Source organism: Eutrigla gurnardus, assembly GCF_963514095.1.
Source record: "Eutrigla gurnardus genome assembly, chromosome: 19".
Lineage (NCBI taxonomy): Eukaryota > Metazoa > Chordata > Actinopteri > Perciformes > Triglidae > Eutrigla > Eutrigla gurnardus.
In genome coordinates, this window is record NC_139930.1 from 4,827,909 (window position 1) to 4,850,001 (window position 22,093).

A 22,093-nucleotide genomic window follows, 5' to 3' on the forward strand; every position below is an offset into this window, starting at 1 on the left:
AATGCCGACATTGTGTTTATCGATAGTTACACTGTAAAACATTTCTGTCAAAACAAGTAATGGTAATATTGAGATAACAGCGCCACAGCAATTTAAAGGTGCATTACAAGTGTTTATTGCATTTCTAACTTATCTGTGCTACAGTTAACACTCACTGGTAGCAATAAGAGTATAAGTGAGTAAGCCAAACTTGAACAAAGGCATAACCATCGCTACATGTTAAAACTGAGTTTTGATTCAGCTACGCTAAGGTTATTTTGGCCTTTTTGAAAGTAGCTACAAGGCTAAGAGTATTATCACATTTAAATCCAATTGAAGTAATCAAAGTAAAATGTCACAAATACAATCTTTCTCTGAGAGTGACCGAAATGGTGGTGGTGAAGACAAACAGCAGCATGAAGCAGACATGCAACCACAAGCATCTGAAGGCATCGAAGCTGCTATCCAGGCTCCTTCGCCAGAGCCACAAAGAAGTCAAAGAGCTCGCAAGTTGACGGAAAAGGGCCAAGAATTGCACAAGGAGCAAGTTAAAAGGGTTCAACACCGTTTCATCAAGAGCTACGACAAGTGGAAGGCAGTCATTAAGGATGCTAAAGGAGTGCTGAGTGAAAGGTGTCCAAACAGCTTGCTGCAGGAACACCTTACTAAGGTGAGTGATGCTGCAAATGATCTGAACGGTGTCTATGAAGAGTTGAGACGCATTGACATTCCAGACCCCGACACACGTCGCAGAATAGACACCTGTGAAGCAGTAACAAGGACAATAATTAAAAATAATTAAAGTTATCTACACACAGAATCTGATGAAGATCTAGAGATTGAAAACCAACACAGCAAGGAGAGAGACAGAGAATCTGTGTTTAAGTCTGCAGCATCAGATAGAACAAGCATCTCTCACCATACCAAGTCCACCAGGTCTTCAGTTGATTCTCGAAGTAACTCAAAGGTCACATCCAGAGGCTCAAGCCAGTATTCTGCTCACAGACGGGAGGCTGCAGCTGAAGTCGCCGCCAATGAAGCTGCCCTGCAGGTACTGTTAGAGAAAGAACGTCATATCAAAGAACTTGAACAGCTTGAGGCAGAAAATGCAGAGAGGCAAAGGGCGCTAGAGGCCAAGCGACGAGAAGTGGAAAGATTGGAGACAGTAAAGAAGTTAAAGGCTGCCAAAGCACGTCAGAAAGTGTATGAAGAAAGTGAATGTTCAGATGATGAAATAGATCAACTTCTCCATCAACCTGTCTCCCCGAAAGAGAAAGAAGAAATTAAGGTTGAAAGTAACCTGTCTCAGCATAAATCTCCACCACAAGCAATGACACTACTAGAGAGAGAAGACAGCACAGCAGCTCTTGTGAGAGTGTTTGCAGAGTCCATCAGTGCAAGTCGTCTTCCTATACCTGAACCAACAACATTCAGTGGTGATCCACTCAGATTCAATGACTGGAAGGTTTCATTTCAGACACTCATAGACAGAAAGAACATACCAGGTGAAGAAAAGATATATTTCCTGCGAAGGTATGTGAGTGGCTCAGCCAAGAAAGTCACTGCTCCAGTCGGTGGTCCCCACATGTCTCAAAAAATCCACCATCATCCCCATCCCCAAGAAGTCAAAAACATCCTGCCTCAACGACTACCGCCCAGTAGCACTCACTTCCATCGTCATGAAGTGCTTTGAGCGGTTAGTCAAATCATCCATCACCTCCTCCCTCCCTGACTCACTGGACCCCATGCAGTTTGCATACAGGGCAAACAGGTCCACAGACGACGCCATCGCCCTCGCCCTCCACACTGCCCTCTCCCACCTGGACCAGAGGAACACATATGTGAGAATGCTGTTCATTGACTACAGCTCAGTATTCAATACCATTGTGCCCTCCAAGCTCGCTGTGAAGCTCAGGAACCTCGGGCTCAACACCGCCCTTTGTGACTGGATCCTGAGCTTCCTGACGGGCAGGCCCCAGGCAGTACGGATAGGAGGCGCCACATCATCCACCCTGACTCTCAACACCGGCGCACCCCAGGGCTGCGTGCTCAGCCCTCTCCTCTACTCCCTGTTCACACATGACTGCGTGGCCACACACAGCTCCAACACCATCATCAAGTTTGCTGACGACACGACCGTCATCGGCCTGATCACCGACGGCGACGAGACGGCGTACAGAGAGGAGGTGAGAGCCCTGACATCTTGGTGCCAGGACAACAACCTCCAGCTCAACCTCAGCAAAACTAAGGAGCTGATTGTGGATTACAGGAAGCGGCATGGAGCCGGGCACGCCCCCATCACCATCAACGGGACGGCAGTAGAGAGAGTCAGCAGCTTCAAGTTCCTCGGGGTCCACATCTGCGAGGACCTGACCTGGACTCACCACACCGACGCCATCACAAAGACGGCAAGACAGCGGCTCTTCTTCCTCCGCAGGCTGCGGAGGTTCAACATGGACTCCAGGATACTCTGCAACTTCTACAGGTGCACCATAGAGAGTATCCTGACTGGCTGCATCACCGCCTGGTACGGCAGCTGCTCCGCCCTCAACCGTAAGACATTACAGAGGGTGGTGAAAGCTGCCCAGCACATTACCAGGACGGAGCTGCCATCCATGGAGGCCCTCTACACTCAGCGCTGCAGGAAGAAGACTGACCGGATTATTAAAGACCCTCATCACCCCAGCAACAAACTGTTTCAGCTGCTCCCGTCTGGCAGACGCTACCGCAGCATCCGGTCTCACACCAACAGACTCAGGGACAGCTTCATCCCAGAGGCAATAAGACTGTTGAACTCCTGAGCTACTAAGCTCACCACTATAACACTATGCCACTTTATAACATGTCACTTTATATATAACATGCCACTTTACCAGTCGACATCTGGATAAAAAACGTCTGTTTACATTCTACATTCGACTTTTTACATTCCACATTTACATTTATTTAGTTTTGTATTTAGGTTTTTGTATTTAGACTTTTATTATTATTATAATTCTTCTTTTATTTATTTATTTATATTTATATATATATTCTTTTTATTCTTTTTATTTTATTACTGCACTGTTGGAGGAGCCCAAGACATAAGAATTTCATTGCCAGCGACTGCTCTGTAATTGTTGCGCATATGACAATAAAACTATCTTGAATCTTGAATCTTGAATCTAGAGAGCTACTTCCTGCTAGGCACGGAGTCAGCCTATCGTGCAGCATGGACCATCCTCGAAGAGAGATATGGCAATCCATTCCTCATCGCCAAAGCTTTCAGGGACAAGCTTGATTCATGGCCCAAGATAAACTCCAAGAGCAGCGTCGAACTTCAAGAACTTACTGACTTCCTCCGCAGCTGTGAGGCGGCCATGTTTCAAATCAAGGGCCTTGAAGTACTCAATGACTGTAATGAGAATCAGAAGATACTCGCTAAACTTCCAGACTGGCTGACCTCTAGATGGAATAGGAAGGTCATGGAAGTGCAAGAGCAAAGTTACAAGTTCCCAAGCTTCAGCAACTTTGTTCAGTTCCTCACACGTGAAGCCAGAATCGCCTGCAACCCAATAACATCTCTCCATGCTCTCAAGTCAAGTGAAGGTGAAAGGAACAAGGTTTCAAGAAACAGAGCTCCTGGAGCAAAGGTGCTGGCAACAAACTCAGGTGAAAAAACTGCTGTTACCAGTTGTGCTTTCTGTGAGAAGGCAGGTCACAGTCTACTCAAGTGTTACAAGTTCATGGATGAAACTGTCTCTGCACGAGTTAAGTTTGTTCAGGAAAACAAGTTGTGTTTCGGCTGTTTGCAATCTGGCCATCGCTCGAAAGAATGTGAAAGGAGACAGACGTGCAACATATGTGAAAGGGGACATCCAACTTGCCTCCATGATAATCGCACTAAAGACAGAAGGACACTAACAAAGGCTAATGGAGCAAGTAACCATGACAAGTGGAAGGACGGAAGCACTGAACGGAGACAAGACAAGGCAGTGAGATCCTCATTTGAGGCAATGTCAAACAGAGTCATACAGAACATCAAAGACACTCATACATCCACTATCATTCCGGTGTGGGTGTCAGCCACAAGTGAGCCCGATTGTGAAATTCTTGTGTACGCACTCCTAGATACACAGAGTGACACAACCTTCCTTCTTGAAGAAACTGCAAAGGCTCTGCAAACAAAGAATGAACCAGTTCAGTTAAAGCTGTCCACCATGGCTTCAAGAAACACCATCGTGCCATGTCGAAGAATTACTGGTCTGCAAGTAAGAGGATTTTGCTCAAACAAGGTAATTCCTCTGCCAGTTACCTATACAAGAGACTTCATACCTGCAAATAGAGAACATATTCCCACACCAGAGACGGCTAAGGTTTGGCCTCACCTTGAACACATTGCACCTGAGATAGCTCCTCTTCAAAGTTGTGACGTTGGCTTGTTAATTGGCTACAACTGTCCTCAAGCTCTTGTTCCAAGACAGGTGGTGCCTGGTGAAGGAAATCAGCCATTCGGACTGAGAACAGACTTGGGCTGGAGCATAGTAGGCTATGGCAACCTCTCTCTGGATTATGGAGACGCAATAGGAGTGAGTCACCAAGTTGTTGTGAAGCAAGTCGTTCCAGAGTGTCAGTTGGCTTCAAATGTCACAAATGAAGTGCATTATGTCTGCAGAACGCAGATCAAAGAAGTAGTCTCACCTGTAGATGTCATCAAGGTCCTGGAGTCTGACTTCGTCGAAAGAGCTTCAGATGACACAAGCATCTCCCAAGAAGACCTTCGGTTCCTGTCACAGATGCAAGGGAGCATCCGGCTCAACGATGATGGTCACTATGAGATGCCGCTACCCTTCAAGAAGGAGAGACCTAACCTACCAAACAACAAGGTCTGCACCATCCACCGTCTCAGATGCTTAGAAAGGAAGCTAAAAAGAAACGAACAGTACTACAAGGACTACAAAACCTTCATGGATGACATCATAGCTCGCGGAGATGCAGAAAGGGTTCCTGAAGAAGACATCACCAAGACTCCCGCATGGTACATTCCCCACCACGGGGTATATCATCCGCAAAAACCCGGAAAGATCCGCGTCGTCTTTGACTGTTCTGCAAGGTTTCAGGAGACTTCCTTAAACGACCATCTGTTAACTGGCCCGGAGTTGACAAACAACTTAGTCGGAGTCCTTTGTCGTTTTCGTAGAGGTCCTGTGGCGATAATGTGCGACGTCGAACGCATGTTTCATCAATTCTATGTGAAGGCAGAAGACCGAGATTACTTACGTTTCCTTTGGTGGGAGGAAGGAAATCTGGAAGCTCAACCATCTATCTACCGGATGAAAGTCCACCTGTTTGGTGCAGCTTCTTCCCCAGGCTGCGCCAACTTTGGACTAAGACACCTTGCTGATGAAGGACGGGGAAGATTCAGTGAAGATACAGTCCAGTTCATCAAAAGAAATTTTTATGTTGACGATGGGCTGGCAAGTGTCACGTCTCAAGAGCAAGTCATCCAACTAGTGAAGGAAGCAAGAGAACTCTGCAGTACAGGCAAACTCCGGCTGCATAAGTTCATCTCAACTAGTGAGGAAGTCATGGCCACAATTCCTAAAGAGGAATGTGTTGCGGCTGCCAAAGATCTGGACATGGCGCTGGGTGAACATCATGTGGAAAGAGCGCTTGGCATTCAATGGTGTGTGACCTCAGATGAATTCCAGTTCCGAGTAGTCGTCAAACAGAATCCACTCACCCGAAGAGGAGTCTTGTCCACGGTTGCCTCAATATTTGACCCGCTCGGATTCGTGGCACCGTTCATCCTGGTTGGAAAAAGGATTGTTCAGCAGATGTGTCGCGACAAGCTCAGTTGGGATGACACCTTACCTGACGACCTGCGACCTCTCTGGGAATCCTGGCTCCTGGCTGGTGTGAAGATCCAAAGGTGCTACGTTCCACCAGACTTCGAAGTTCTGCACTATGAGTTGCATCATTTCTCCGATGCTAGCGCGTCAGGATATGGAGAGTGTTCATACCTCAGAGTAATCAGTACATCGGGTGAAGTGCACTGTACTCTAGTCATGGGAAGGTCAAGAGTTGCTCCTACTAAGGTGACTACCATACCGAGACTAGAGCTATCAGCGGCAGTAGTAGCAGTCAAAGTCAGTGACATGCTCAAAAGAGAGCTTGAAGTGGATTGTGTGCAAGAAGTCTTCTGGACAGATTCAAAGATTGTTCTGGGCTACATCGGTAACGAAGCCAGAAGATTTCATGTGTTCGTAGCTAATCGTGTAGAACGTATTAAACAAAGTACAAAATCTGCACAATGGAGGTACGTAGCTTCGGAGGAAAACCAGGCAGATCATGCCTCAAGAGGTCTCTCAGCTGACCAGCTGTTAACATCTAACTGGTTCACAGGCCCAGACCTGCTTTGGCAGAAGGAATTACCAACCGGAAATGTCAAGGTGGGAGAGATCCCAAGTAGTGATCCAGAGCTCAAGAAGGCCCAAGTTTATGACACACAGGCAAAGGAAGTGAGGTCACTGTTGGATCGCCTACACAAGTTCTCAGATTGGTCAAGGTTGGTGAAGGCCATTGCTAGATTAAAGCGCCTTACTAGAGAAGTTAAAGGTCTGACGCCACGGTCCTGTGAGGCCACGAGCCTAGAGGAAAGGAGGCAAGCACAGCTAACCATAATAAAAATGGTTCAAGAAACAAACCTCTCTCAAGAGATCCAGTATCTCCAGGATCGCAAGGAGACACCACCGAAGTCCAAGCTGCACAGACTGAATCCATTCCTGGATGATCAAGGTATCATTAGAGTTGGAGGCCGCTTGACTCATGCTCCCTTACATCCACATGTAAAGCATCCCGCGGTTCTTCCAAGAGACAGTCACATCTCATCATTGCTGGTCAAGCACTATCATGAAAGAGTGCACCATCAAGGCCGGGGAATGACCACAAATGAGCTCCGTTCCAACGGCATATGGATCCTCGGATGCAGCAACCTAGTCTCATCCCATATCTACAAGTGCACCAAGTGCAGGAAATTCAGAAGAGGTTTGGAACAACAAAGGATGTCAGATCTTCCTGTAGACCGAACAGAAGCTACACCACCATTCACTTTCTGTGGCATGGATTGTTTCGGTCCGTTTTACATCAAGGAAGGGAGAAAGGAGTTAAAGAAGTACGGACTGTTACTCACCTGTATGTGCTCCAGGGCAATTCACATTGAAATGCTAGATGACTTGACCTCGGATGCCTTCATTAACGCCCTGCGTTCATTCATTGCCATTCGTGGAGCAGTGCGGCAGATAAGGTGTGATCAGGGGACAAACTTCGTTGGTGCGAGGCGAGAGTTTGTTGAAGCATTGAGAGAGATGGATCAAGAGGAACTCAAGGAGAGAGGATGCGAGTTCATCTTTAATACCCCAGCCTCAAGCCACATGGGCGGAGTCTGGGAAAGACAGATCCGCACCATCAGAAGTGTTTTGATGTCTATCCTAGAACAGTCCACCAAACAACTTGATTCCTCCTCTCTACGAACATTCCTATATGAGGTCATGGCAGTAGTGAACAGCAGACCGCTGACTACGGATAACCTGAATGATTCATCCAGTCCAGAGCCATTGACACCAAACCACATTCTGACCATGAAGTCCACAATCATATCACCTCCCCCTGGGAAGTTCGTCCGGGAAGACCTTTACCTCCGGAAGAGATGGCGTCGAGTTCAACTCCTGGCCAACAACTTCTGGTCACGTTGGAAGAAGGAGTATCTTTTAAATCTCCAAAACAGACAAAGATGGACTAAGGACCGCAGAAATGCACAGGTCAATGACATTGTTCTTCTGAAGGATGAAGGGATACCACGAAACAAATGGAAGTTGGCCAAGGTCATTCAAGTTCATCCTTGGAAGGATGGGAGAGTGAGGACGCTCACGTTATTACTCAGTGATCCAACGTTGGATAAGATGGGAAGACGCACTTCCAAACCAGTCTACCTGGAAAGACCTATTCAGAAGACGGTCACGCTGTTGGAGGCAGAATAAAGACCACAGTGTACCATTCTCGCACTCTCAGTGTTATTAGCTGGCTTTATTGATTATTGATTTGTTACATGATAATATTTAAGGTAATGTTCACATACAGTATATATGTCTCCCATAAGTCGTTCTAAGAAAATCACAAGTGATTTGGTGGGAGTGTAACTGCCCACATGTCAGTTAATACATTTTTATTTATTCATTTTTTGGTTCCTACCTGCCCTTTAGTTTAGGCGGAACATTGTTTGTTTTGTTTCTGCACGGTGCCACTTTAGCGACACACCTCCTGGCGGAGCATGGCAAGGGAGAAACAACACAGTCGGTTGTCTCCACACTCGGTAAAGTTAAAGAGCAAAGAGAAAGAGTTACGACATTAAGAAGACGAAGACAAGAAGAAAGGACAAGATTCAGCCCTTTTTGGTAGTGTGCAGCCTACGAGGTGTGTGTTTGTTGTGTATTTGTGTAGTTATATTGATCTGCAGGCTCTCAATTAGCACATGTGTTTATGGAATTGTTTGTTTACCTTCATTTTCTTCAGTTCTCACGGGTCGGTCGGTGACTGAATAAACCCTGTTTTTTAAACGAGCTCGGGTCTCATGCTTGACTACCGAGAGGAGCTACAGTGCTGATATGGTACATACTAAGCAGTTGATTACTTTTGTAGAAAGATTTGTTTTTACCTGTTTTCTCGTCGAAATGTCCTGATCACAGATGCCACTGTATATCTGCTAAGATTTGGCTGAACTCTCAGTCCAGCCTCCCTCAGCGTCAGTCTGTGGTTCAAGCAAAAGATAGATAAAGATAAAGCAAAAGATCCCCTGGCTATGTGGAACTCGCTTCCTAGTCCAGATTGTGGAGTTGTGTGCTGACAGTGTGTCGTCTCTCCACAGTCGAAGTCGCTGTCGAAGGAGGAGCAAGCCAGATATTATGAGGCGGCAGATCACAAGAAATGTCTCCACGCACAGCTCCACCCGGACTGGTCACCTGGAGACAATTATGTATGTACATTCTGCTGACGTCCAACTCATACATGTTAACACCGGCACACCAGAGTTCATGAAACAGAGTCGGACAGAAAGTCTAATGTTGTTTTTTTGTGTAGGGCAAAAAGAGGAGAAGGGACCGGAGCTCGGCTGTGAATAGGGCTGAAGGGAAAACAGCTTGTTTTCCTGTGAAAACGGAGCCGTCCACCTCATGGACGTGTATGACGGAGCCGTCCACCTCTTGGACGTCTATGATGGAGCCGTCCACCTCATGGACGTGTATGACGGAGCCGTCCACCTCTTGGACGTCTATGATGGAGCCGTCCACCTCATGGACGTGTATGACGGAGCCGTCCACCTCATGGACGTGTATGAGGGAGCCGTCCACCTCTTGGACGTGTGTGACGGAGCCGTCCACCTCATGGACGTGTATGACGGAGCCGTCCACCTCTTGGACGTCTATGACGGAGCCGTCCACCTCATGGACGTGTATGACGGAGCCGTCCACCTCTTGGACGTCTATGACGGAGCCGTCCACCTCATGGACGTGTATGACGGAGCCGTCCACCTCATGGACGTGTATGAGGGAGCCGTCCACCTCATGGACGTGTGTGACGGAGCCGTCCACCTCATGGACGTGTGTGACGGAGCCGTCCACCTCTTGGACGTGTGTGACGGAGCCTCCACCTCATGGACGTGTATGACGGAGCCGTCCACCTCTTGGACGTGTGTGACGGAGCCGTCCACCTCATGGACGTGTATGACGGAGCCGTCCACCTCATGGACGTGTATGACGGAGCCGTCCACCTCTTGGACGTGTGTGACGGAGCCGTCCACCTCATGGACGTGTGTGACGGAGCCGTCCACCTCATGGACGTGTATGACGGAGCCCTCCACCTCATGGACATGTGTGACGGAGCCGTCCACCTCAAGCAGGAGTGTGATGGAGGCTCAATGCTGGCGGAGCTGCTGGAGCCTCTTCCCCGGCGCCACCGCCTCAGGAAGCCCAGATTGTGTGTGTGAGTCCAGTGTCCACAGGAGTGAGAGAGGCTCCGCCCCCACTGATGCAGCGTCCTCACACAGACACTTTAGTCACTGTTGATTTAAACAACATAGATGACTTGATCTGGACTATACTGGACCACTCTGGTCCAAGTGACTATTTAGATAGTCTGTAAATGTTTTTGTTGTTATTTGCGGTTTTGTATGTGTATCCGTCCTGAGAGACGATCCCTCCTATATATTCTCTATTTTTTTTTATTTTTTAAACATTATATTAGAAATGTATTTCTTCATAGTTAAGTAAGATAGTGGACTCGTGGTTCACCGGTAGATTTTGGTGCTCTGATACTGACTCAAGAGAATAAAAGTGATGGTTCGGCGTAAAATGCACCCTAGGTCATTTCCACCATGACATCCAGCCAAATACCCCCTTAGAAGCATTTTTAGCCATGGTCAACATTAATCAAGATAGGGACATTATGTATATCTCGTAAATTTCCCCACTAATAATGCATGGAATGTTACCAAACTTCTGCAGTAGTACACATAGGGTCTGTACTCACAAAACCAGGCATTTGAAAGTTTAAGTACATCAGGAGTTTATTTAAAAGAACACTTGCCTGATAGCTTCTATCCTCGGTTACCGCTGTGTCGTGTTTACCCATTTTAATATGAAAAGGTTTCGCTGAATTTTTATAAATGCTTGTATTTTCAGGTCAACACTTGTCATCACTTGTTGACCTGATAATACAAGCATTTATAAAAATGTGTTGACCTGATAATACACGGAAGTAGCGTTGATGCAGCGGTACCGTTAGCAGCCGAGGATAGAAGCTATCAGGCAACTGTTCTTTTAAATAAACTCCTGGTGTACTTACAAACTTTCAAATGCCTCGTTTTGTGAGTACAGACCCTATGTGTACTACTGCAGAAGTTTGGTAACATTCCATGCATTATTAGGGGGGTAGTTTACGAGATATACATAATGTACCATTCGTGCTAGTAAGCCATTCAGCTGATAGCCCTATCTTGACCATCGCTAAAAATGCTTCTGAAAGGGTATTTGGCTGGATGTCATGGTGGAAATGACCTAGCCGTGTATTTTACTCCAAACCATCACTTTAAGTCTAACTAGTGAACAGGAAAATACAATTGGTAGTTTTATTTTTAAAAGGTGTCTGAACAATCTTCCTTTGGCGTATTTTATTGTGAACTGTATAAATGGAAGTTGCATGTATGTGTTGTCTGACTTGATGTTTCTGCGAGTAAACTTTGTTCTTAAAGTTGTTTAAAAACAACCGCCATCATTCTGAGTTCGTGAAGGTGTGAGCTTTTGAACGATCAAATCAATTTCCTCCCAACATTATGAACTTGGAAGTACGTCACCATACGGTAGATAGGTTCTCCTTTTCAGCTCGACTTTGAAGAAAATAAATCCACTCAAATTGAACCAAACTACAATCAAACAATAATAACTGAAGAACTCTCATAAATAACTACATTATTTTTGTTTAATTTCCGTTTGGTTCATCAAAAATCCAGCCAAAGAGTGACAAGTGTTAGATGGGAGAAGACTAGTGGACGAAGGTCTGAAACCGAAGACCTGTTACCCAGCCGACGTGTGTATTTGTCACAGAGTGGAGTGACCGAGACAGGCTGCAAGACCACAATGTTTTCTGAGGGGAGCGACCACCACAACCAACAGAGACCAGAGGGGAGTTTCTTCTAAAAATATATATTTTATTACAACAATCAATAAAATATAAAAAGATACTTTTAAAAGTCCGTTAAGAGTCCACAGTGTGTTTTACTCCTGGATGAGGGACGTGTTGAGCTCCTGGGCAGCAGGCCACAATATCACTGGCAGTCAGTCACTTTAAATCAAATCAATCAAATCAAACTTTATTCATAGAGCACATTTTTCACGACCAATGGTTGACCAAAGTGCTGTACAGTTCAGTAAAACAAATACAATACAATACAATGAGAATAATAAAAATAAATAAAAATATACACAAAATACAGAAGACGGGTGTCATGCTCAGCCTGAATTAAAAGCCATGGAGAACAGGTGGGTCTTCAATAGGGACTTAAAAACCTCTAGGGTCTGGGCTGATTTAATATGCCAAGGCAAGCTATTCCAGAGTCTCGGGGCAGCTGCCGCAAAGGCTCGGTCCCCTCTGGTTTTCAGTCTGGTCCTGGGGACTTTCAGGAGCAGTTGATCTGCCGACCTCAGTGCTCTGGCTGGATTGTGACTGTGTAAAAGTTCAGATAGGTATAGTGGTGCCAGTCCATTTAAAGCTTTAAAAACAAATAGCAAAAGTTTAAAATCAATCCTGAAGCGGACAGGGAGCCAGTGTAGTGAGGCCAAGACTGGTGTAATGTGGTCGCGCTTTCTTTTTCCAGTCAGAAGACGAGCGGCAGCATTTTGCACGAGCTGCAGGCGACGGAGCAACGACTGGTCGACACCAACATACAAAGAATTACAGTAATCCAGCCATGAAGAAATAAAGGCATGGATCACTCTCTCTAGGTCTTTGGGAGGAAGATAGGCCTTAATCTTGGCTAAGAGTCGAAGCTGGAAGAAACTCATTTTGACAACAGAGCTGACCTGCCTGTCAAATTTAAAAGCACTGTCTAGTGTTACTCCAAGGTTCTTGACATGAGTGCGGGAGTTTGGAGTAAGTGGGTCCAGAAAACCAGCAGAAAAATCCTGAATATTTTGCCCAAACATAATAATCTCAGTTTTGTTTTCATTAAAGGGGCCCTATTATGCTATTTTTCCACAAGTTAATATAAGTTATTGATGTCTCCAAACCTGGTCTTTGAATTCCTCAACTGGAAAAAACATTCGGAACATGTATTTCGGAGTGGATCACACTCCTCATTTTCAGCTCTTTTACCCCACTTTTTCAAACGGGTGATTCTGTTGGGGTGTAGCCTTATGCTAATGAGATGACCCCTGACCCCGCTCCTACTGAGGAAGTGGTTGTGTCTCTCCGCCCCATGCTGTCCGCGTCCAGCTTGTTGCCATGGTTATGGTTCTACGCTACAAACTAACAGCGGTCCAGCCGTACCGCTTCGAACCGGACTCCGACCCAGAACCAGGACCGGCTCCTGTAGAAGTTCCGACGCCGCGGATGCAGCAGGACGAACCTGGATGGTTAGTTAACATGTCTGTGTAACGTTTTGGACGGTAACTCGATGTGTTAGCGTAGCTAGCGCTAGCCACAATGACGCTAATGCTGCGTTCTTCGCTCTATAAGTAACGTATCTGTGAGCTATTTTCGGCAACAATTAATATCGTTAGTAGTGCCGTGTTGTTGACAGTTCATTGTTGCATGTTTTCCAAATGGGGAACATTATATTTAAACGGATGAAAACCCAATGAAAACAGCATCCTGTATGCGGGCAGTTTGTTTACATCACATTAATGGGATTAAAAACGTCATCCTCTACACATAAAGATATACAAGCAACAGGATTTGGTCAGTATCATGTCGTCCTCCAGAATTATGTGCTGAATTGTGAATTATAGGCTGTGTGCTGTGTTTTATAAACGTGATTGTGCTCCATCTCAACATTATGTGCTAAACTTACTGTTACAAAATTCAAACATGAGGTTTACACCTCAGCTTGTCAGCAAAGTCAGTCAGGTTACCATATTAACAAGATTTGTTGTTGAAATGCTCAAATTCTGTACTATATTCATCTAGGTGACCATGTGGGCCTTCAGACACTGAACACGTCTGCTGCATGGAGACACCACAGGTAATGTTACTTTGTTACACCAAGTTGTCTGTTGAGATTATTATTCACATAACATGACGATTATCATGATTCACACTAGGTAAGAAGACGGATGCAGCAGCTGGAGGAGGAAGAGGCATGCATGGTGGGACATCCTGGTTGGAACTGTCTGTCTGAATGTTCTCTCTCCAAAACGCATGAAATATACAGCTGGTTATGGTGCTTTACACGTAAGAGGAATACAGCAGTCTGTTGTTTGTTTATCAATTGTGTTTTATAAAAATAAATCCCTCTATGCAACATATTATGCAGTCTTCCTGACCATTACTTCAGTAATATTAACCATGACACATTTTACAATTACTGTAAAGACTTTATTGTCAAATTAATCAGCAGTTGAAATTCACAGTTATATCAGAACACAAACGCAAACTGTTTGTGGCCGACTCTGCAGGATCATATCAAGCTCTTCTGAAGTCAAGGAAGAGCTGCCCTCCGAAGTATCCTCCTCCTCTACCGGGTCCAGGCGAGCTCTCTGTGATGGTCTCCTTATTGGAGTGGTTGTGAAACGGGTCTGGAACCATGGCTGCCACCAAAGTCCTTGCAGGACACAGTAGCTGTAACAGAGTTGTATGGAGGAATGAAACCCATGATATCACATAATAGAAATACACATCTGCACAACTACTAGTAGTTGCTGTTAAACCTGATCTCAGGTAGGCTACATGTCAGGCTACACACCCTTACCTGTCCTCCTAGACAGCTGACTGCCAACAGTAGCTGTGGTGGGTCGGTGTGGGACGCTGATGTTAGCTGCTGCTCTGTAAGCAGACAGACAGTCAGACAGACAGTCAGAGTTTACAACTACATCTGAAATGTGGAACACGTTACTATTTCACTATAACTGATGTTGTGACGCACCAATAGCTCGTAAAATCCCTTCGTTAGCGGTGCAAAAACAAACGTTTGGTGACGTCGTCTTTGCATCGGAGTGTAAACAAACACAGATCAGCTGCTCTTGCTGCCGCATTCGAGCTACAAAATGTTCCCAAGCAAACTGATGTCTAGCGTTATTTTACAGGTTTGGGCCCCCGCAGTACTACGTAACGTTAACGGTCCTCAACATCAATACAATGGAAGCTTTTAACGCAACACGCCAATGCTAACTTTAGCGCAACACGCCAATGCTAACACACCAATGCTAAGAAAGCAACGGTAAACTGTAACACAGCATATTACATAATATTTAGTAACTTACCGCTTCAGTGTCTGTGGTTGGCTCTCGGACTGTCGGTACTGATCCAAACTTTAGCCTCAGGTTAGAGGCATATCCTGAGCTGTAGCGACCCATGTTGTCAAAGCTCCTGTCGGTGAATTGCGTCGCACACACAAACACTCTTTACGGACGCGTGTGCGCACATTTCCATCGTAGATGCTCCGACGATGCCAGTAAATATCAGCAATTGGACTGCCAACTCGCTTTCCGTTGATTTTGGCATTTTGGTCCACTGGTTTGTACATCACACTGACAGCCAACAGGTATGGGGATTATGTGGGCGGGACCACACAGGTGGAGCGATTCTAATGAGCCGAGATGACCCATATAAGGCACAGCAAAATTCGGTGCTGACGTCATTTAGTGGACATTCTGCAAACCGTTCGTTTATCGGGAGGATTTCTTTCAAACTGAGAAAGTGAAAAAGGGAGATGGTGGTCTTTTCTGATACTGTGGGGACTTATTGACACCCCAGGGACCCATTTTAGGGTTGAAAAACATGGAAAAGTCGATTTTTCATAATAGGGCCCCTTTAAGGTTGAGAAAATGTATGTCCATCCAAGTTTTTATATCAGATAAGCAATCAAGCAATGACTGCAATGTATCCTTACTCTTGGATTTTAAAGGGATATAGATTTGTACATCGTCAGCAAAACAGTGGAAAGAAATGTTGTGTTTCGCTAAGATGGATCCCAGGGGCAACAAATACAGTAAAAACAGGATAGGGCCCAAAATAGAGCCTTGAGGGACTCCACAGGTGAGAGGGGCAGCGGTAGAGGAAAACTCCCCCAGGTGAACTGCGAAACTCCTATCAGAAAGATAAGACTCGAACTATTTGAGGGCAGTACCTGTGATGCCTACGCACTGTTCTAAACGTAACAGAAGGGTCCTGTGGTCCACAGTGTCGAAGGCAGCTGACAGGTCTAGGAGCACAAGGACAGCAGAGTTACCTGCATCAACAGTTAAAATAAGATCATTAAAAACTCTTAAAAGGGCCGTTTCCGTACTGTGGCGTGGTTTAAAGCCAGACTGGAATTTTTCATTGATGCCATGGAGAGTTAAAAATGATTGCAGCTGAACATAGACTACCTTCTCCAGAACCTTTGACAGAAACGGTAGCTTAGAGATAGGTTTAAAATTAGAAAGAACAGAAGGGTCTAGATTTTTCTTTTTGATTAGAGGCTGTACTACACCATGTTTGAAGGCAGCTGGGACACAGCCTGAACTGAGACAAGTGTTTATAAGAACAAGAACACTTGAGCCAACAGTATCAAAAACTTCTTTGAGAAAGCGAGAGGGAATGCTATCAGAGGGGCAGTTCGTAGGCCGCAGACCCTTCACTATATCTGAAAGTGATGACAGCGACACAGGCTCAAACTGGTCGAAAACAGCAGGGCACATCGGTGTAACAACAAAATCGGGGGCAGCCAGTGTGTGTAACTTGGACCTGAGAGCAGAGATTTTTCCGATAAAAAATTTAACAAAGTCTTCACAAAGGGAAGCTGAGGGCAGGATGGAAGGAACCTCACAGGGATTTACAAGAGAGTTTATAATGTTAAAGAGAACTTGAGGCTTGTGACTGTTTGTGAGGACAAGATTAGATAGATACTTTGTTTTAGCCTCTTTTACAGCTGTCTGATAGATGGATAATGCAACCTTTAAGGCCTCTAAGGAGACATGTAGTTTGTCCTTCTTCCACTTTCTCTCAGCACGCCGACATGAGCGTCTGAGAGAGCGGGTGGAGTTATTCAACCAAGGCTCAGAAAGTGCTTTAGTGCGTCTGGATCTAAGAGGAGCAACAGAATCCAATATACTTTTACATGTGGAGTTAAAACTGCTAAGACACTCCTCAGCGCTAAAATCACAGTTTTCATCTGAGATCATACATTTGTTAAAAATAACTGAGAACTGGGATGCAGTTGAAGGGTTAAATGTACGTGAGCGGCGTACAGGAGCACACACCTTAGGCCTCAAACAGGGTATTGAAACAGTAAATAAAACAGGCAAATGGTCCGAAATACCCGACGCACAGATCTCGCTTACACAAACTGATAGACCAAATGATAAAACCAGATCCAAAATGTGGCCCTTTTCATGTGTTGGTTCAGTCACAGACTGAACAAGATTAAAAGAATCAATGAGATATAAGAAATCCTTGACCAGAGGGTTTGATTCACAGCACACATGGACATTAAAATCACCAGAAATTAAGAGATGGTCATATTTCACCATAACCTTTGACAGAAGGTCAGCAAAGTCGTGTATTAAGTCCTTATTGAATTTTGGAGGACGATACACAACCGCAAACAACACGGGAGTGGACAGATTCAATTCAAATACCTGCAGCTCAAAGCTGGAGTAAGTGTCTAAATTGATCTGTCTACACTGAAAGCTGGATTTGTAAACGGAGGCCAGACCTCCACCTTTACCGGAGGTACGAGGGGAGCTGAAGAAAGTAGTCAGGAGGAAGAAGTTCGGAGAATGGGGTGTACTCACCAGCATGAAGCCAGGTCTCCGTCACAAACATAAAATCCAGTTCACGAAAGGTGAAGAAGTCATTTAGCAGAAAAGTCTTGTTTGCTATTGATCTAGCATTTAGCAGGGCCATGCTAAGCTTGACCTCCACGCTAGTTGACGGTGCAGCGCGTTTCAACGGGCGAAGAAATGCGTGGCTAACACCGCCTTTGCGGGCCTGCGACTGCCAGCCTCGAAAACGGCGCTCGGTCATCAGACCGGGAGCGGCACGCAGACGAGACAGCGCAGGTGGAGCGGGCCACATCGGTGGAGCATGCCACGTCGGTGAAGCAGCGGACGGGTCGGGCGCTGTCATCGGGCCGAGTGGAGCAGATGGAGCGGGCCACTTCGGTGGAGCAGCGGACGGGTTGGGCGCTATCATCGGGACGAGAGGAGCAGGTGGAGTGGGACACGACGGTGGAGCAGCGGACGGATCGGGCGCTGTCATCGGGACGACAGGAGCCAATGGAGCGGCATTAACATGGCGGATCCAACGGGCCCTGAAGTGCGGTAGGAGGCGAGAACCTGTTTCAGTGGAGCAAGTCAGCAGGTAGGCCTTGAGTCTCACTTGCACACCTCCACGCTTTCCCCGTCTTCTGAAGCGCTTTCTCCGGGGAAAGTTGCATGGAAGGCGTCGCAGGTACGCGGGTACGCCCGACGGGAAAGAATAACTAATACTATAATCAAATAAACAAAAGCCAACACAGGGCAGGTCAAAACAAATAAACTAACCAAAGGTTAAAGAAATCAGTTTCACTGCAACTCAAAATAATCCCCATCCAAACTACTGAGCCTGTTCGTGCAGTTACTGATGTAGAATTCCTTGGCTAAGAGAGGGATAGAAAGGGGACTTAGCTGGAGGAAGGGTGGAACGCGTCCCCACCCTTCCACTGTCTCCCACGGCTTCCCTCTCTCGCACGGTGCGTCCTCCTGGTCGGCCTGGCGTGCCGATGGCGTCCTCCCTCTGTGCAGCGGCGATTCCTGTCGCTCCACAGCCGTGTTAAGTGCTCTCAGGTAGACTCACTTGTCTCCAGCCATGAACGACCGTCAGGTTGCACTCGATCCTTCCTGGCATTCCTGCCCGTGTCCGTGTCAGCTAAGCTGCTCCACGCTGGCCCTCCTCCCCGCTCGCTGCTCCTGCATGAAAAAGAGTGAAGCACCCACAGCCCTCCCCCCAGCGCTGCTCAATTACACACGTGCAAAGCATCAGGTAATTAGTGCTGCAGGTACGCAGGCAGACACACCCACACACTCTCAACCTGTCACCCTGTGACATATTCATGACATTAGGTTGTGTTAACATTCAATTCAATTGTATTTATAGTGTCAAATCACAACAGAAGTCATCTCAGGACACTTAACACATTGAGCAGGACTAGAATACGCTCAAAATTTCAAGAGTCAACACAATTTCAAAGTCCCAACAACACCCAGGGGCAAGCGTTACAGCGACAGTGGCGAGAAAAAACTCCCTTAATAGGCTTTTAGGCAGAAATCTGGTGCAGCCCAGGCCCTTGGGTTCCAACTGCATTTGGTGTTGGTAGTAGCATATAGTAGTAGTAGCATTAACAGTAGTGGTGGTACGCGGTTTTATCAAAGATGGATTACTGACCTTTTAAATCGATAATCTTGTCATGTTATCTCGATCAATATGTTAAGTCTGCACTTTCGTTCCACGTTTACTGGTATATATTGATCTAAAGACATCCAGTGATTGAAATAACACAAGTGAGAGGAAATGGTGATCTAGTCTAATTGTGAACTTATCATCTGTGCCAAAAAGATTTGGTGTTGTGTTTGTTGAGGAGAGGTTTAATCCAATTCAAAAAACTTTATTTGTCACCATTATTTGACCATTTAGGAGCACACAGAGTAAATGTGTAAAAATAAATATACAAGAATAAAATGTACAAAAATAAATGTATAAAAATAAATGTACAAGAATAAATGCATACAAATAAATGAACAAGAATAAAATAAAAAATATACAAGAATAAAACACAATTGTATTTCAGTACATCTGAAGATGAATCACAAACTCTTTTTTTCTGACATGTGACTACTGTAGAGGTAATCAAACCACAAAACTGCCACTTGAGGGAATTTGGAGTCTTTTCCAAGGCGTTCTTGCTTAACAGATGAGGTCTGCCATGACTTGTGAGTTTTGTGTTTTATTTTTGCAGAGAAATAATATTTATAAACACTGGCTGTGATGAATGAGTAAAACTGAAACCAACGTGTAACTATGAAGAGAAAACCAGTAACAGAAAATATATTGGGCAAACACACAACTAAAGACTGCCCGGTCTGCATGGTTCCAACCAACAGCCCCCCCCCCCCCACCTAACTGGGTAATAAACTGAAAAGTCAAAGCAGAAATACACTGATTACTGTAGTCTTAAAGTATGTACGCTGTACTGTAGAACCCTGCATGTTCAAATGAACCATTTTTGTTAAAACATATGTCACAACACAACATATTAGTGACGTTACACACTCAACCATTGATTTCCTGAGTACATGTAATGTAAATGCTGACACAGCAGCTGTAGGACTGTTCATTCCAGTGACTGGTCTGTGCACTCACTGTGATATATTCCCTTGGTAAAATACTTCAATAACCACCTTCTTACTATTGTAAACGTGCATTTAAATGCCCTTTTTGCAAGAAATTACATTAAAAAAAGATTTGACCTAAAACTACACACACACACACACACACACACACACACACACACACACACACACACTTGTAAGTCACACATCAATTATCATTCTTGCACCCTTTTTGTATTTAGAATATTACACAATTATTAAAAACATGATCAAATACATGTTCAAACCAAAAATGGCTTCTCACTCTGCTGTCCACCTTTACTTTGAAATATTATTGTAATTTGACATTTTCTATGGAAGGAATGTGTTGTCTGTGTGTAAACACAAGGTGTGAACTACAGCAGGATATTCTGCAAACAATATCCATTGATCAGGTCCATCATACATCAATCCACCACTCATCACAGGTCCACATAAGGTGACAGGATACACACTGAGGGAATGTCAGACATTGCCATTGTAGAGTTAATTATGTTTATTTTAATGTAATTTTAAAGTTTTGTCACATTAAAAACAAAACAAGATCTACTGCATTATATTATTTAAGTCTCAACTTACTTCAAGATGGAAGCATGAAATAATGAAATAATCATTGAAACCAGCAAACTGAAACCCTGGTAAATATTCCAGATCACTGACATGACAGCTCACACTTTCCAGTTGTCATAGTAACATTACACACTTTCTGGCAGTTATATGTTTTCCATTTGCAGCAGTCAGAAATAGTGATCTTCTTATACATAACACTGATACATTGTGTGAAAAACTTAAATAATATATATGTTGGCTACATGTTATATTAAGCTACAAGATCTACCTGTTGAAAAGAGTGAACACTGAGGGGTACCATGACATGAAATTATAACCAAATAAAATAAATCTGGGTAAATTGCTGTATTATTAATATTCTAACTTTACTTTTAAAAGACAATCATCTTTTGTTGACAGGAAACTCATACTGATGGCTGAATATTACATTATTATCCTCACTAAAAAGAGTATTTCATATTTGGTTATTTACTCTGTGTATTGACAGGAAAGCTGGCTGAGCTCAGCAAGAGCAGGACGACAATCACAGCAGTCATCATTCTGGAAAAAACACAAAAACATCCATATGATGTCATGATATAGTTTGATGTTGCACTTTTCTTTTTCCTGTAATGAGCAGTATACATCTATAAATGTATCATTTGTTCTTTAATTCTATTACCATTATGATATTTGAGGTTCAGTCCCAATAATAAAACAATAATTACATCAGTTTAAAAAATGTGAACATGTTCTTCTATAATAGCATTAAATCAGGAACTATGTGATGAAATAACAAGTGAACAGGATTATGAATCTGAGCAACACGGACATATCTGAGTTGCTACTGAAAACTACCAGCTACTTCTCTACATCATGTGCAGAGTGTGAACTCACCTTCAGCAGCTTCTGATCAGATCACCTGATCACACACTCATCACCTGCACTTTATATCCTGACGCTCTCAGCCTGTGTGTGTGGCGGCATCAAAGGTAACTAAAGGTCAACACCCACAGGCTGTCGATTCAGGAGCTGCTTTTAAATTAAATACTAATCATAATGTCCTGTTTCTGTTTGTTCTGTGTCACCGTGATACATCATGATGTGTTGGTTTAGGCTTTAGGGGAGAGAAGAGGGAGAGACAGAACTGAATTCATGTTCTCACATACACACTGAAAGCACTTCTACTTACATAAATGCTACTTCTGGTCATTGATCCTCTGCAGAAATATGGCCGACATCGAAACATTCAAAATTCAACACCAGGGAAACATCAACTCTGACTACATTGGAGCACCAAACATCATTGATGTAAACACTGAGTCCACCTCCTCTTGGCCCACCAAGTCCTGATCTCTGTCCTGCGGTCCACCCGTCAAGGTCAGCTTGATCCAGGATCAATGATGGATCAGGTCTCTGTTAAGATGTAGGAC

At 44.7% G+C, this 22,093-nt stretch overlaps 1 protein-coding gene and 1 long non-coding RNA gene across 2 annotated transcripts in view; one reads left to right on the forward strand and one right to left on the reverse strand.

Annotated features, from left to right (window-relative positions):
- LOC311030317 (uncharacterized protein) overlaps positions 1–22,093 on the reverse strand; it is a 242,164-nt gene that overhangs the window by 112,351 nt on the left and 107,720 nt on the right. The window lies entirely within an intron of this gene.
- LOC311029622 lies at positions 13,000–14,107 on the forward strand. Its single transcript, XR_014598899.1, has 3 exons — positions 13,000–13,139; positions 13,693–13,747; positions 13,827–14,107. It is a non-coding gene; the product is annotated as an uncharacterized lncRNA (long non-coding RNA).